This window comes from Argiope bruennichi, chromosome 8, assembly GCF_947563725.1.
Source record: "Argiope bruennichi chromosome 8, qqArgBrue1.1, whole genome shotgun sequence".
Classification (NCBI taxonomy): Eukaryota; Metazoa; Arthropoda; class Arachnida; order Araneae; family Araneidae; genus Argiope; species Argiope bruennichi.
In genome coordinates this window covers 95,909,592-95,925,186 of record NC_079158.1, presented here as the reverse complement: position 1 = coordinate 95,925,186, position 15,595 = coordinate 95,909,592, and the positions used below count along the sequence as shown (strand labels likewise).

Sequence of the window (15,595 nt, the reverse complement as noted above, 5' to 3'; positions counted from 1 at the left end):
CTGAAGAATCTATTAAAGTTGGAATTGCATAAAATATTTAATTATTAAAATTTTAACGAACATTAAGATTGGCGAACCGGCTGGTCGCCAAAGGCGGCTAGTATATAATATTAAGATAAGTAAATACTTTATCATACTTAAACGAATAAGAATATTCAACAGAAGATGAAAAATGCATAAACTTTTAAAGTAATTACATAATTTAATTTTATTTTGTAAATACTATTATTCTCAAAAGTGTTTTTAATTAAACTTTTTCAGTCAATTTTGTTTTTCAGTTTTGGAAAATTTTTAGTTTTCATTCCTAGTAATTTTACTTTTCTTTATTTTAACCAAGTTGCTTAATCAAATCGAGAAACACGAGAAATATACAGCTTCACTTTTGGCAAAAATTAAATAAGTGTATTAAAATAATAATTATTTTTATGGAAAAAAACCTAAAAGATTAAAGTTTAGATTCTATTCATTTTCAGTTATAGAGAATCTTCTAATATTATTGCATATATTGACCATATAATGCTTATAATTGTATTAGATATTAATGAAAATTCTTTATAATGGGTTTTTAAAGAATTATTAATTTTAATTTAGTTATATTTTAAAGTGTACAAGGATATTCAATAAAAAGTTTACAGATTTACAATTTCCAACGTTATTCTAAAATAAATGAAAATTTCAATAGTTTTGATGTGACAGGAAATAGACTACGTAATGAAAAATAAATTTAATAAATAGCGGCATGTATGTATATCATGAAATTATAAAACACAGTAGATTTGTGACGACTATTACAAAACAAATTAACATGTGTAAGAATTAAAATTCTGGAATGGACAAAATCGATACAGACTTCCCTTTAAAAAAAAAAAAAAAACCACTCCCGATTTTAACAACAAGCCTTTTAAATGTGCAATCAGTGGCAATAAAAAAGGCGTTCATCGATGCAGAAAAATGAATACCACGTAGAATCCCTGAACCCTCATCGTTGTTAACAAGGGTCCAGAGTCGGGCCGCAAAATGGCCGAGTTCTTTTGAAACGCAGTTACCATTCTATAACCTCCTGCACCTAAAAATCGGAACCCCGCTGGGCTCTGAATGGCGGTAATTTGCATAGGTTTGCTCACCCTGAAGGAAGGAGCGAGAAAAAAAAAGTGTAGGAGGGGGTGAACGTAACAAAAGTAGAAGTCAGGGTAAAAGGAAGTTAGGTAGGGTAGTTATATCTCGAATAAAAGCAGCGGCAGGGAGGCCTTCTCAATACCAGTGGTATCATTGGCCTAACCAGAGACTGCACCACCTGGCCCAGATGTTACAGATGGGATGGATAACAGATCTAATATTGACAAATAAGCATCAGTTAAAGTAACCTATAAAGCTAATTCAAATATGTAATTCACATCATTGAATCCTTTGATATTTTTGCATAACGAGAGAAAATTATGACCGTTAAGCAATTAATTTTGATTATAAAATGTCGTCCTGACATAATCTAGTTTCTAAGTGTACTTTACGGAAGAAAATCAAACATCCTTTTGAAAGGTTTAATCACTGAATAACAAATTTTAGGCGGAGATAATATATATCTTGATATACAATAGATAGTTCAAAGAAACCAATTTTGTAGGGTAAGCCTATCATCATAGATATATTTTAAATATTTATATATTTTATACGCAAATGGCTAACTATGTTTATGGTATGCAATTATATTTTCATTTTCGTAAAATGAAATAATTCATTTATTCTCACTATAATGCTATAAATTTCCAGATTAGATTATTATAGAATACCTTAATGAAAATGTGAATTAGCTATGCTTGGTATATTGTATAGAAAGTGACAAAAAGTAATACACAGAAAATAAATATCTTTAAAGAAAATATTTTTGATGGACAGTTAAATTTTTCTAGCACTGAGTAATTTCTTTCAAATACAAAGAATAATTTGGAATAATCTTAAAGATTTCAATCAATGAATGGATGAAAATGAATATATTGTTTGAAATATGTGACTGACTAAGACACCACGATTATCATACTGATTTCTGAAAGAGCATTAAAAAATGTTGCGATTGTATTTTAAACAATTGTATTTTTATTGTAAGGTATACATTGAAGTTATTTTTTTATTGTTTTTTTTTAATTATTTTACCTCGTTATTCATATAGACAAACACCATTAACATTAACAAATCTTAATGAAATTTAGTTACAAATAGCACTAAAAATAATAATTTCATGAGATATCAATACGCTAAAGCGACTGTATAGCCACTCTTCCATGTCGCATAAATGGTGAAATAAAGTATAAGAGAAAAAGAAATTTCCGCTTATATATCAAATATCAGTGTGCTTAAAATGTGAATTAATTACGAAATATACAAATCGTGAGCTTAAAAATAATTTAAGTGTCAATAAAATGTTAAAGATTTTCTACAAAATCAAATAAGGTGGAGGAAATTGCATTTTATTGTAATGCATTTCTTCATACAGAATTACCGTTTATAATCCAACTACAAATCCTTGTACAGACATTGAAAAAAAAAGTACAATATGAATGATTACGACAAAAATATCAGTCTGTGCAAATTGGCAAGCACTGCGATGTTCTCAATAAACCTTTCTAGTCAAGAAATAAATGCCCCCATCCGAATCTAAGTTTCAACATTTTCACAAAGCCGTAGCACATAAAAAGGGCTCAAGATATTTAAAAACCGCATTTCTCACACGTTAATCTAACAGCAAGCTACTACACCAGCAGCAGCAGCAACAGCACCAACTTAGCGTTCATGCGAGAAAGAGAGAAGATCTTTTAAAAATAGACATGGTTACTTACAACATAATTCCGAGCCAAAGGCTAAGACAGGATGAGTAAGAGAAGGGCGTTGAAAATCTCATCAATAAACCAAAGCACCGAGAGGAAGATAAAAAAGAAAAAAAAGTGCAAATGAAAAGGTCCCAAATATTTTGCACCCCTGAAAGGAAGGGGGAAAAAATAATTCTAATAAAGAAAACAAAAGTGTCTCGCTCTCTTCGGGTAGATACAAGTTTATCCCAAATGGAGTTTCTCGAGTTGTTGATTTTGAGGATAAAGACGGGGGACAGGTGGCGAAAAAGGCAAGCGAACTCCAGAAATTTACGATACAGGTTACGGTTTCCGCGCGACATCCTTCCGACATTAATCGTCATTTTTATGAGGCATTAAAAAGACGGGAGTAATCCTCACAGAAATAATGGAAAGTTTGCGGAGGGAGGGGTGAGACACTCCTCCATCACTCCTTCTTTGCTCCCGTGAAAGATCATCCTTTGTAAATCTTCTCCAAAAGATGAAGTGGATGGATTGAAAAATCGCAAATTCGTTGCTATTTGTTTTGGCGAGTAATGGACGATATGTCTCGAAGATAGCGGAAGAATAACAGTGAAGATCACAGATTTATAAGACAGATGCAGATTAAGAGTAATATTTTAGCACTATGTTTTCAGTTTTCGGTTATAGGCAAAGTGACTCAAACATGGTTAACTCTTTTAGAACATTAAATTTATTTTTTTAATTGAAATTCAAAGCTATTTATTTACACGATCTCTACACTGAATAAACATGTATTTTCAAATATGAATACACACAGAGAAATAGTAAAAGTCAGAATAATTAAATAACAAAATGCATCTTTGAAAACGACAACCCTAGATATATAAGTTTTCAGGACTTTGGATTATAATTGGAACTCTTCAATTCAAGCCACATTTAAATATCTAAGTTTCAAGATATCAATATGAAAAAAGTCTATCCCCTTCCATTGTTACCAAAGAATCATAATTCTACTATAAGCAAGTCGAAATGGTATGAATAAATTGCCAAGATTGCAATTTACAATTCTGATATTATGTGATATTGTGTTAAAAATATTAAATGTTCGGATAAAAGCATGAAAAAATTAATATATACGGCGAATAAAGTTGAAAACGCTATCATACCGTAAGAAAAAACACAGTAGAATGGTTTCTTCTACTTTTTTTTTTTTTAGTGGAACATTTGATTAAAATTTTTGCTATCCAAGCAGTGTGATACATTTTGCTATCCAAGCAGTGTGATACATTGTCAACATTCTATTTTAATTTTCACAACTTGATTCTTGAAAAAATTCCTCACCTCACCTAAATAGTTTGACAAAATTATTCATAGAAAAAGCCTATTTATACACGATTCATGAACTATATAAGTAGGCATTACGAATTATATTATGTACCTGATTACAGACAAACTTTTAAAATCCAAATGCTTCATTAAAATATCCAAAATAAAAAATAGTTATAATAATATTCCGTATTTCATTAGCAGGATAAATTTAGACTTCGAGTTTCTGTCCCTGCAAAATTATTAAAACTGTTAAGTTTAGCGTATATAAGAAAAAAAAAAAAAAACTTTTTTTTTAAAGATATGAATTACTTAATATATATATATCTATATATAACGGCAAAACAGAAAAAATTACCATATTATCAAATATAATGAGTCAATAAAGAAATCCGTTATAAATAAAGAAAAGAATATGAGTCAATAAAGAAACCCGCAAAAAATAAAGAAAAGTTCATTAATACTGGAAACACATATCCAATTGGCATACGGAACTTAAACAGAAAAACTATTCTACATCTTAGACACATCTGCTTCCATATTCAGTTTAATGCATGCAAATATGTTGCAACAAGGCGTCATACAAAGACAGATTATGGATAAAATCAGCAGTCTGTTTCATTTTTAAGCACTGCTAGAAATGATTCAAGAAATCGAAATAGATTAACATTTAAAATGAGTAATGAAATTATTATGATTCCAATCACGATTTCCTGAGTCATTGTTAAAGAAGTCGCGTAAGTAATTGAATATCAGACTACACCCTTCGAAAAGATATAAGAATGACTTCCAACTAATCCATCTCGGGTGGAGAAAATAACATAAATGAACCCGCATTGTCTGGAAAGAACTTTCTTGTGGGTATCCGTCCACTTCGGACGTCCGACTGTTAACTGTGATTGCACAGAAGAAGCGTCACAGGTAACTCGACGCGGTGACGTACACACCTGTTTGACTGCGAGCCTAGGGGCAAAAAGTGAGATTCCAGGGCAAAAAATTATCATAAAACGTCCATCCCTCACTCGCGTCCATCAGAGCATAAATGCGATAACATCGCGTTTTTGACCAATGAGAGGGAGGCACACGCCGGACCCGGCCCGCGGTGGGGCGAACCCCCGTTACACGATTCGCTACCATTAAGTCATCAATTTGCCTTGTAAAATAACCCCGTGTAAAAACTGTATGTGTCAAGGGGACAATCACAAAGTGAGGTTTGAAGACATTTTTTGCTGAGTAACATTAAAAAGCCGTAATGACAGATTAGGAGGACATTAAAAAATAAATATAAATGTCGGTCCAGTTTCTAAATTTTTAAAACAAAAATTTGCAAGGAAAAAATTAATTAAGTCGACAAAATAGCCTCTTAATAGTTTTATGTGGATAATGAAAAATTGCTTTTAATTTTAAATAGCATTAAATCCGATTAAGACTTTTTTTTAATAACATCATTAAACACCATGTCGCGAAAATTTTCATTTATCAATTACTTGCCATATTAAAACAAATAATTAAACTACCCTTAAACAAATAACTATGAGAAATATACTACGAATAATACCAGAAAATTAAACATTAGAAACAATCAACTTATAAAAGTAAATTAAATCTAAGAAATTTATTCGCTTACAAGTAAATGGTCTTTATTAATGTCTTGAAATTTTTATGCAGTTGTTTAGAAAATTTTCATTAACAGTGTACTTTAATCACAAAACGCATATTAATATAATTCCTAAATACAAACACAGGCGTATATTGAGTCATTAGAAGAAGCAAAAAAATTTAATGAAAACAAATGGCAAAGAATGCATCTGTCTTTTTATGTTGAGATGTAACGAAAAACGAAATGAAAGAAAATGAGAGAAATAAGTTTTATAAGCAGGATAAACGAAGCGGACTCTTAACGAATAATTCATAAACAATTAATAATGATACAAAACCTATTATTAACAAAATATTGAGGAATTTCAGCAACCTTTTATGTTGTTATACAACGAAAGGGGGGGAAAATACATTGTTCTCAGGATAAACGAAGCTGACACTTAACGAATAATTTATAAACAATTAATAATGATGATAAAAACATATAAATTAACAAAATATTGAAGAATTTCAGCGAACTTTTTTGTTATTATACAATGAGAGGGAAAAAAATACATGAATCTTTCCAGCAATCAATCTAAATTCAAATAGCATTTTTTTATATGTAATTTTGCAAAGGGCAATATTTTTTCTTAGCTTTTTGTTTAAATTTATTAAAACTCAATCAGTAAATCAGTAATATTGATAAGTAAAATTTTTTTTGAAAAAAATTCTTTTTTACACTCATATGCTATCAAAGAGTTCAAGCCCAGTTACTTTTGAAAAAAATAAGGTAATATTTCAGAAAAGAAAAAAATATTGTGGGTGAAATGCAATCTAAAATTACACACATAATAAAATTTCAGATAATAATTACTGACATTAAAACATATTGTAATTGATTCCTAGATGTTCTAATATATGGACTAATAAACACGTCACGGAAACAATTTTAGTTTCAAAAGTAATACATTTTAAAAATATTAGTACATAAGAAAATGACAATAAGCACAAATTCAAATGTGTTATCATGTTAGAAAACCTGTGACTGATCGAATAGAATTAATAATCTGAATAAAATTCCATCAATAAATCAAAAACAAAGCAGATAACGTAATAAGACTAATTGATCGAACAAGAAAAACAAACATACGATACCTCATGATTACTCTTCAAAACATGACTTCATCAAACTAGCAGAGAAATAAAAATATACTGCTTTTTAAAAGACTCGAATGAGGGGAGGTTGAGAGAGAGAGAGAGAGAGAGATCACCCATGAATGGTGTATTCCAGTATATAAAAAGCCCCAGAAGAGAGTGAAGAGGGCGTGCATTTTCCCGCCATAATAAATAGAACGCAGACGAGATTGCGCGCTCCTTCACCACCAGAGCAAAAGATTAATGATTTTAGAAACCAGATGGATTTTATCATTCACAGTGGTGAAGACAGATAGAGATATGTTTCCATCAGAATAGGGTCATTATTATGACGAAATAAGTGCATTGTAATTTGGACACCCCTTACGCGCGCAACCCCCCTTTTTTATCACGATTGTTGTCGGCATGGTAGCGATAAATGTATCCACTAATTATATGCTGTATGGCACGTATTTTATTACCAAATGCTGGCTAAGATAAATTACAAGATAAAAAGGGATTTTTTCTTTTCCCCGCCCGTAACCCGCATTAGTATTTTTTCCCTCAATCTTTTTTCTTTTTCCCTCCGTCCCTCCCCACGGAATATTATTATTATCTTTTTATTCTTTTGAAGTGGTATGCTTTATTTACGATCAGCACAGCAGAACTTGCGCGGGCCAAAAAAGCAGCGGAGAAAGAAAGAAGGGATAATAAATACCGCTCCGAAAATTAATAGCGGAGGTGAAAAATCAATTGATCAGTGAAGGCGTCACACCGTTTATCATTTCTGCCGATGATAGTTTTTTAAAAATAAAAATAAAAAAACAATAAATAAAGAGTTATGCGCGCGTAATAAAGCTGTTTTGGCGGCTTTTTAAAGACCATTTCCGCGCGCGCGTTCGTGTGGATAGGTTAGGGAAACTCACTTATCCGATCACTCGCTTTTTCTGGCTCTATTCATTATTCTTCCGTCTATTTTGAAAAGTGAGATTTTTAATCGTTTCCAAATGACACGTTAATATTCATTTCAGATCATGGATTTGTTGCAGAAGATTTATGAGGTAAGCGTTAAGATGCAAGATTCGACGGAGGTACTTAGAAAGTAAACAGAGGTCGTTAATTTGTTTCGAAATAAAACTTATACTTCTTATTAACTTTTTTTTCTTCTCATGTTTGATATTTTCAATTACTGAGCCATATTTTAAATACAATTTAAGAGAATAGAAGAGTTTCATTGAAATTTGTTCAACAGATTCAAACGTTGTCTGTGGGCAGTTCATTATAAAAACAATGGTACAAGCATGATGCGTTATATTTTTGCTTCAATAATGGCGATAGAATTTTCCTGAAATATATTAAATGTAATACTTCTAAATTTGAATAGATATAAAAAAAATCTAGAAGGCATTTTGTTACACGTACAGTTTTAATTTATTTCGGCAATTAATCTTTATGTAGCACTTTCGTTTTGTGCATATTATCTTCCAATCTAAAAGAATATGAAATCTCAGAATCAACAGCTAATGTTAACAGCATTAAAAAAAAATTATATCAAATTAAGTTTAATATTATCCGAAATTAAAGCAAAACTATGAATAAATCGCAGACAGATGGTTCGAACAAGAAAATTCATCATGGTTAAAATATCCAAAGGAAAAAAGAATGAAGTACAGAGAAAAGTGATATAATCAAAAGAGGGTGGGGAAAAGTTAACATTTCAGAATGCAACAATAAATTATTTTTGTTACAGAAAAATATGAACAAATGAATCAATCATTATATGTGCAGAGTATATTATATAGTGAAGGTATAGAGATATATGTGTTTTGCCTGTTGTAGAGATAATATAAACAAGAAAACATCGATTATATTATCTCTACAACAGGACAATATGACCTCATTACTTTTCCCTATTTGATGAAAAATGCAAAAAAAAAAAACATACAATAGATTATTTTTATGTGAATTTGCTATCAACAAATATTCTCTTATTTCTTTTTAAGGAACATTTTTACACCGTGTTTAAGAACACTAAAAATACGCTTCATAAATGTGGAATGTATACATCAATAAAAAAAATGAGGGAAAAAACTATTGTTCAAATTAAAATTAGAAAAAAAATCACTTTGAAAACAATATTGATTAGCCTTTGCTTACAAATGCTTTTCAACTCACTCAAAAATTATCACACTTGTCTACGTGAACACAAACGTATTTCCTATTTTAGCGTGTCTCGGAATCTTCTCTTTCTCTATTTAACAAAAGATTGTATACAATGAAATGCAATAGGTTCACCTTTGCAAAGCTGCTGCATTGTCTGGACATATTCTGACCTCTCAGCAGACACAAATCCTCTCTGAAGCACTCTAGCAATTTCAAGCAGAAGGAAAAGAAAAGAGAGGCGATTCCCCCCCCCCCTCCCCCGTTCTTCCCCAGCGGTCCCCCAAAAGAAATGAGGGGCTATAATGGCCAACTTTCCCACCAAAAGTCTTTCCAGATAATGTGGTCCCTGCGGGTTCCTACCTAGGTCCAGTGAAAGGAACGAACCGCATTCCCTACCCCAAGGTATCACTTACAGTTTCTTATGAACGAGAAAAGAATTCAAAACTAAGAATCTTAGATGGTAATGCATCAAACAGCATTCGCACTTATTTCAACAGAAATGAACGGAACCGAAATTCTTTTTAATTGAAGTTAATCAGGGTTAAGCTGAAGTTGTAATAGAAAGGAACAAGATGAAATTATTTAAAGTGAGCACCTATTTAGTGTTTCAAATATGAATAGTTTTATTCATTGCGCAGAATTTTACTCGTTTCCTTATACTATATGTACGAAACCTGACAAGTGCATTAATAATAGCATATCGAATTTTATATTTGTTTCTTTAACGTATAATAATGGGCAGGACATTAAATATTTACACATTTGCAACAACAAAATTCTAATATGAGAATATTCCGGGATTTTTTTTATGACGAAACTTAGTTTTCTTAATCTCAAATGAGCATATAAGTTAAGAAGAAGAATTAATTTATGAAATATAAATAGATATTCACAAACTGTTTATCAAACGTTTTAAATGAAGACTGCGTTTCTAAATTTGTTTTCTAACATTTAGAGAAGTTCATTGGTTGTATATTAATCAAATTTAACAATAAAGACAAAATGAAATTTAGTTCCTCAGCATATTTTGAAATTAAATCTAATTTAAGGGGAAAGAATGTTAAATTATCTCAAAAACAATTTTCATATGTATGCCAGAAGAAATTCTTAACATTTAATTACCCTTTTAATAATAGTTCTTCCTGGTCACGAAAATAACTATAATACTTTGAACTTCTTTTAGACTAAGTCAATTTATCAAATTTTTTAGAGTTAGCGAAGAGTCCAAAACCTGTCAGGTTTGAACGCTTTCATGTCTCTGCACTAGATATTCGCAAAAGTTTAAAGGTTAATACCTTTTAATTTTTGCGAAATATATCATTCATATTTTATAAATGAAACTTTAAAAACATGTTTTAATTAAATGTTAAGAAAAATGTTCGTGAATATTTAAATATTTATTGGATACGTGAATTTTCTAGTGTCAATATATAAAGTATAATACAATAAAGTAATTATATATTCCATGTCATTTAGTAATAAGAAATTTAAAGGAATTCTTTTATTTAATAAGAAGAAATTTGATTTTAATATCGTAATATTTATTAATAAATAATATTAAAGGAAAATTTCTTTTCACCCTTACTACAGATGTTGTACTAATAATATATATTTGGAAACACAAATTTCTTTCAGTCACAAATTGTTAGAAAATATATATTTTTTTTAAATTCATAAAGTGAATCCATTGCTTACAAATATAAAGTTAACATAACTTCAGATTATTTTGTTCTGATACAAGAAGCATAAAATTTAATGAAATTTGATTATTTGTATTCATTGATCTGTAAACAAAATATAAGAATCTTCTTTCCATATAGAACAATGTGGAAGAACATAAAATAGATTTTCAAATACATATTTCTATATAAGAAATCATCGCCATTCTTATCAACATCATATATGATAGCAGTGATTTTATATTCCCGAAGTCATCTGGCACTGTCAAATTCGATATGCAATAGCGACACATTCATACTCGCTTCGATAACCCCAAGCTTGCAATATTCATGTACGGTCTCCATACACTGCATTATTAGCCCCCTTTACTTTTAATCTAAAAACAGAGCCCAAAATAAGCTTACTCGTGCTGTATCGCATCCACATAAATAAATAAAAATCGAGTGTTTTTCGGGCAGAAAGAGCAACTGTGCGTTATCGACGTCAGCAACACCCAGAAAAAGCAAAAAAGGAGGGGGTGCATGGGGGTGTAAGGGGGTTCTAGGGAAGAAAAACCCATTTCCGGCCCGTGGCGTTGTTCCATCAACACCACCGATAAGAAAGCTCGCCAGAAAAGAGCACAAAAAAAAAAAAAAAGAGAGAGAGAGAGAGAGAGAGAGAAAGAGCATTGGAGGTTTCCGAGAGGGGGGGTTTTCCGAACTTCCAAATCAGTAGGGTAGAAGGTAACAAAAAAAAAAAAAAAAAGCAATGTAACTTTACAAGAACGAGTCGAGGTGCGAAGGGTCTGGTCCCATTGGGAATATGAATCCCACTCACAGAAAATTCCAGAAAAAAGTAACACACAATTTTACTTTTAGGTTAGAAAAGAGAATAACTAACATGAGAGTCAACGAAAACTACCATCAAGCATCGAAGCTAAAATAGTAGCAACTCAACTGATATCCATGACAATGCATGCAACAGCATTCAATAAATTGAACGCTATGCATGAATCAAATAAGTGTGTGTAAAACACATGGTAAGCAAAATAAAGGATGTCATCAAAATTTTCAGTTTTTATAAACAGTACAGAACTTATTCGATTGTAATTGAAAAGGCGCATTAATAATCCAATATAAACGCAAAAATTTCAGCTTAATGTTGGTTTGTTATAGAAATACGAAGCACACGAAAGTTTAGAATACAGTGTTTTATCTCTCTCATTCTGTGTGTCTGGAAAATTATCACCTGTTATAAATTGGAAAAGCCATTCATTCTGATAAAAACTTATTGGAATGAAAATAGTTAATTAATAATTGATGGAACTAATAAAAAAATGTGTTATCAATATGATAAAAACTGGATACGAATCACATGATTTCAAAATTCATTATAATAGCTGATCAATGAAAATCATTATTCATTTAAATTCATGTGGAAAGTTGTATATAAAAAATCATACATACATAGAGCTTTCGCATAGAACATAACTTAATTTCATAACAACAAAGTATGACCAGACAGCAACATTTAATAGATAAATAAAAACATTAATATGACACAAAGAATATGATGCTTATAAAACTAATGCTATCGAGAAACTAATTTTTCAAGTGAAGTCTCAGATCATACCAAAACTAAAACAATATCGAAAGTTAAAGCATCAAGATAGGATCCAACATATCAGTCGGATTGTAACATACGCAATGAGTATATATAATACTGATTGACAAGCATCCACTGCAAATCAGGTTTGATGCCATGTACTGATTCTCCACACCTTTTGTGAAAACATGATACACATTCTTTGTGACTATTCAAAGCTATGGAGTTATTCATTGACTCACATATACATGTTTTCCATCTAGCCCTTTCTCCAAGAAACATTTCGTTTTCCTTCCCAAGTCGAATCTGGACCAGCTACACCCCTTTCTACCGATTCCACTTCACACCTGTCAATTTCCACGAATGGGTCTCAACATGGTGCAGTCTAACAAATACCGCAAATCCTTTATTTTACAGCTGTAAAACTTATGGTCAAAAAGATTCTTCTTTTCATGCAGGGAGATGAAACAGCTTTTCCCTCCAGGCGGTAGGAAATGAAGAAAGGTAGGTCTTCTAGGATAATCTTCATCGGTCAAAACAGAATTCCTCCACAGTAGGGAGGGGTATAACCCCAACAAATACTCTAAGTATATTGCGAACCTATTCAACTATTTACAAAGATAGGTAAAGGTAAATAATAATGTTACAGGGTAAGAAAGTGAACTCTGCAATAAAAAAAAAAACTATTGGTATATTTTACAAAAGTTAATAAAATAAATGGTAGTGCTTTTGTAGCTGCTAAGTCGCACGTATAAATAGGATAGTTAAAATTTTCTTTCAGATTCAAACGCTGTTGGCTACACGGAAACGTTTCAATATTGTACCATTTATGAGACACTCAAAATCAAATTGTGCTAATACTTTTTTTAAGCATAAACACAAGCTAATCTTTTCGCCTATAAAATTATTTTCTTAAAAATGGCTTTGTTCGTTCATTGAACAACACAAGTTCGTTTCGAAATAATCATAAAAAAGGGATAAAAAAAAATGTAGCGCAAAATAATATTTTATAAATAATATAAATAAGACCAAATAATCTTTAAATAAAACATCTACCTTAAACATTTTGCACTGCTGGAATATCCAGAAAACTCCAGTATCTGCAGGAAAGGAAAGCCTTTAGACAGCAATACCTCTCCATACATATTCATTGCTTACTGGTAAAGAAAATTTGGATTTCTTATTCAAAATCTACTGCAATAAAACTTTGCGATGATAACTATCTTAATAGCATAAGGCGAGAGCCTCTCGTAGGTATTTCCTGCATGAGAAATGTAGTTTCTCCGTAACTTTATTCAATTCTATTTGTAACGACAAGGCATTAAATATAATATTCATTCTTTTAAAGTAACGTCGTAGGTAAAAGCATTTAAATTGGTTTGGCGAAGGCAATAAAGAGTCAGAAAATATAGTACACGCTTTTGAGTTCAAATACATTGGAAAGCGAAATAGCTATTGCAGGTCTCTGGAGATACATTTCGGTGGAAAACTAATACAGGGAACAAGCACTTTGTACTGAGAAGGAAATCTAATAAATATAAAAACTGAAGGAATTAATACACAAAATATCTTCCAAGCACGTGGGCAAACAAAGAGCGTGTCTTGCAAAACCTGAGATATCCCTGCGCGGCAATTATATCGCCGAAAGCAACCAATGGAAGCCCAGATATAAATGAATCCCTCAGCAGCCAGCAACATAAAGCCGTAAATTCGGGGTTTAGCCGCTTATCGCTCGTGATAAAAAGGCGTCTCCGAGACAACGCTTTAATCTTTGGAGCCCACTAAATTTGCACCTTCGCTAACAAATTCCATAACAAAAAAAAGTGCGTAAAGCCGACTGAAGGAAAACGCTTTGGTAATGCTTTCATTTACACCTTCCAATTGCGAGCGCAGAGTTGGCACGAACAATTGAAGAAGCGGATTCGGTGGTTTATTCTGATACATGTCGAGAATCTAAGGTGATTATATAAAGTCCCGTGAGGAAAAATCTTTTTTGATATTACGCGAAACAAATTAGAGAGTTGAAATGTTTTTGATTGAATGCCTTCCTGTAATTTAAATGGTAGTTAAATGTCTAGAATTTTTTTCTTTCATTTTAAATTAAACGATTTAACAACTTTTTAGGTATTTAATATGGTTAAATTAATCACATATAAATTTCAAATAGCAAACAAGAAACAGTTTTCTTTTTTGATATATATTACGATGAGATTAGAATTTTAATGGTAAGAACTTACATTAATTCGAAATCATAATTTTTAAAATAGGAAAAAAAAATTGTTTTAAAAATTATAAGACTTAAATTTTTGAAACAAAAGGCAAAACAATTTCTTGTATCATTATAAGATCAAATAACACGTTTTCCTCTGTTATAACGAATATAGCTAAACAAGATATCACAATTTTATTTATAAAATTATTATTTGGGCCTGCTTAGAAATAAAAATAATTGAGATATTTTTAGGTATTCAAAATATATTAGAAATCGTATTATATAAATCGTGAAAAATTATGGCGTTTCACAAATAGAAAAACTTATCAGAGAATCTTTAATCAAAACAGGAGTTGATTACCATATTACTGAATAAATTACTTAATGATTAGCTTGTGTTTCTTAGCATACTAGCCATATTTGACTACGTTGAGCCAATTACTTAATGAAATTTTAAAGCGAGGTGTAAATCACTATTGCAATTAGGATTATATATTGTTAGGGGCTCTGCAATACATATATCAATAAAAATGTCTCTCTTACTGAATAAAAATGCGAGGTTTAAAATTCACTTTCTGCTAATTCAAAAGAAAAGGAATAATGAAGTAAAACACCGGTATTCGATATGTTTAAAATTAAAATAACTGATAATTCTACGTCGTCCAATAAAAATGATTAAAAAATGGATGGGTAAATGTGACAATGAATCTGGATCTAATCAAATGGTCTGCGCCTGTCATGAGGGGCTCGTGACACTTTCTCATTCAAAGTCCTATTTAAAAGACTAAATCGGCGCCAAGCTAGGAGGTAACTAGATACCAATTTATCATGAAGCAAATTCTTGCAGTGCAAACAAAATGGTGCAGACATCGTTAACCCTCACCCAGTGGACGACACGACACTCGAGTTCCTAGACATTCGATGAGCCGTTCCTGCTTGTTGCTCAACCAAGAAGCAGCCACGGCTGTCGTCTTGTTCGAGAAGAGTAGATGCATTCGTCTCGCTTTTGAGAAGGGAAAAAATATCATTGAGTCGCAAATCATTCCAAACGGGCAACTGAGCTGTCACTCAAAATGCATGGAAACCACCTGCAGGTCATACTTCAGAGATT

At 31.3% G+C, this 15,595-nt stretch overlaps 1 protein-coding gene across 2 annotated transcripts in view; it reads right to left on the bottom strand.

The window, feature by feature from the left end:
• Positions 1-15,595, bottom strand: part of LOC129980579 (homeobox protein extradenticle-like) — a 287,760-nt gene that overhangs the window by 252,704 nt on the left and 19,461 nt on the right. The gene's annotated exons all lie outside the window — the stretch shown is intronic.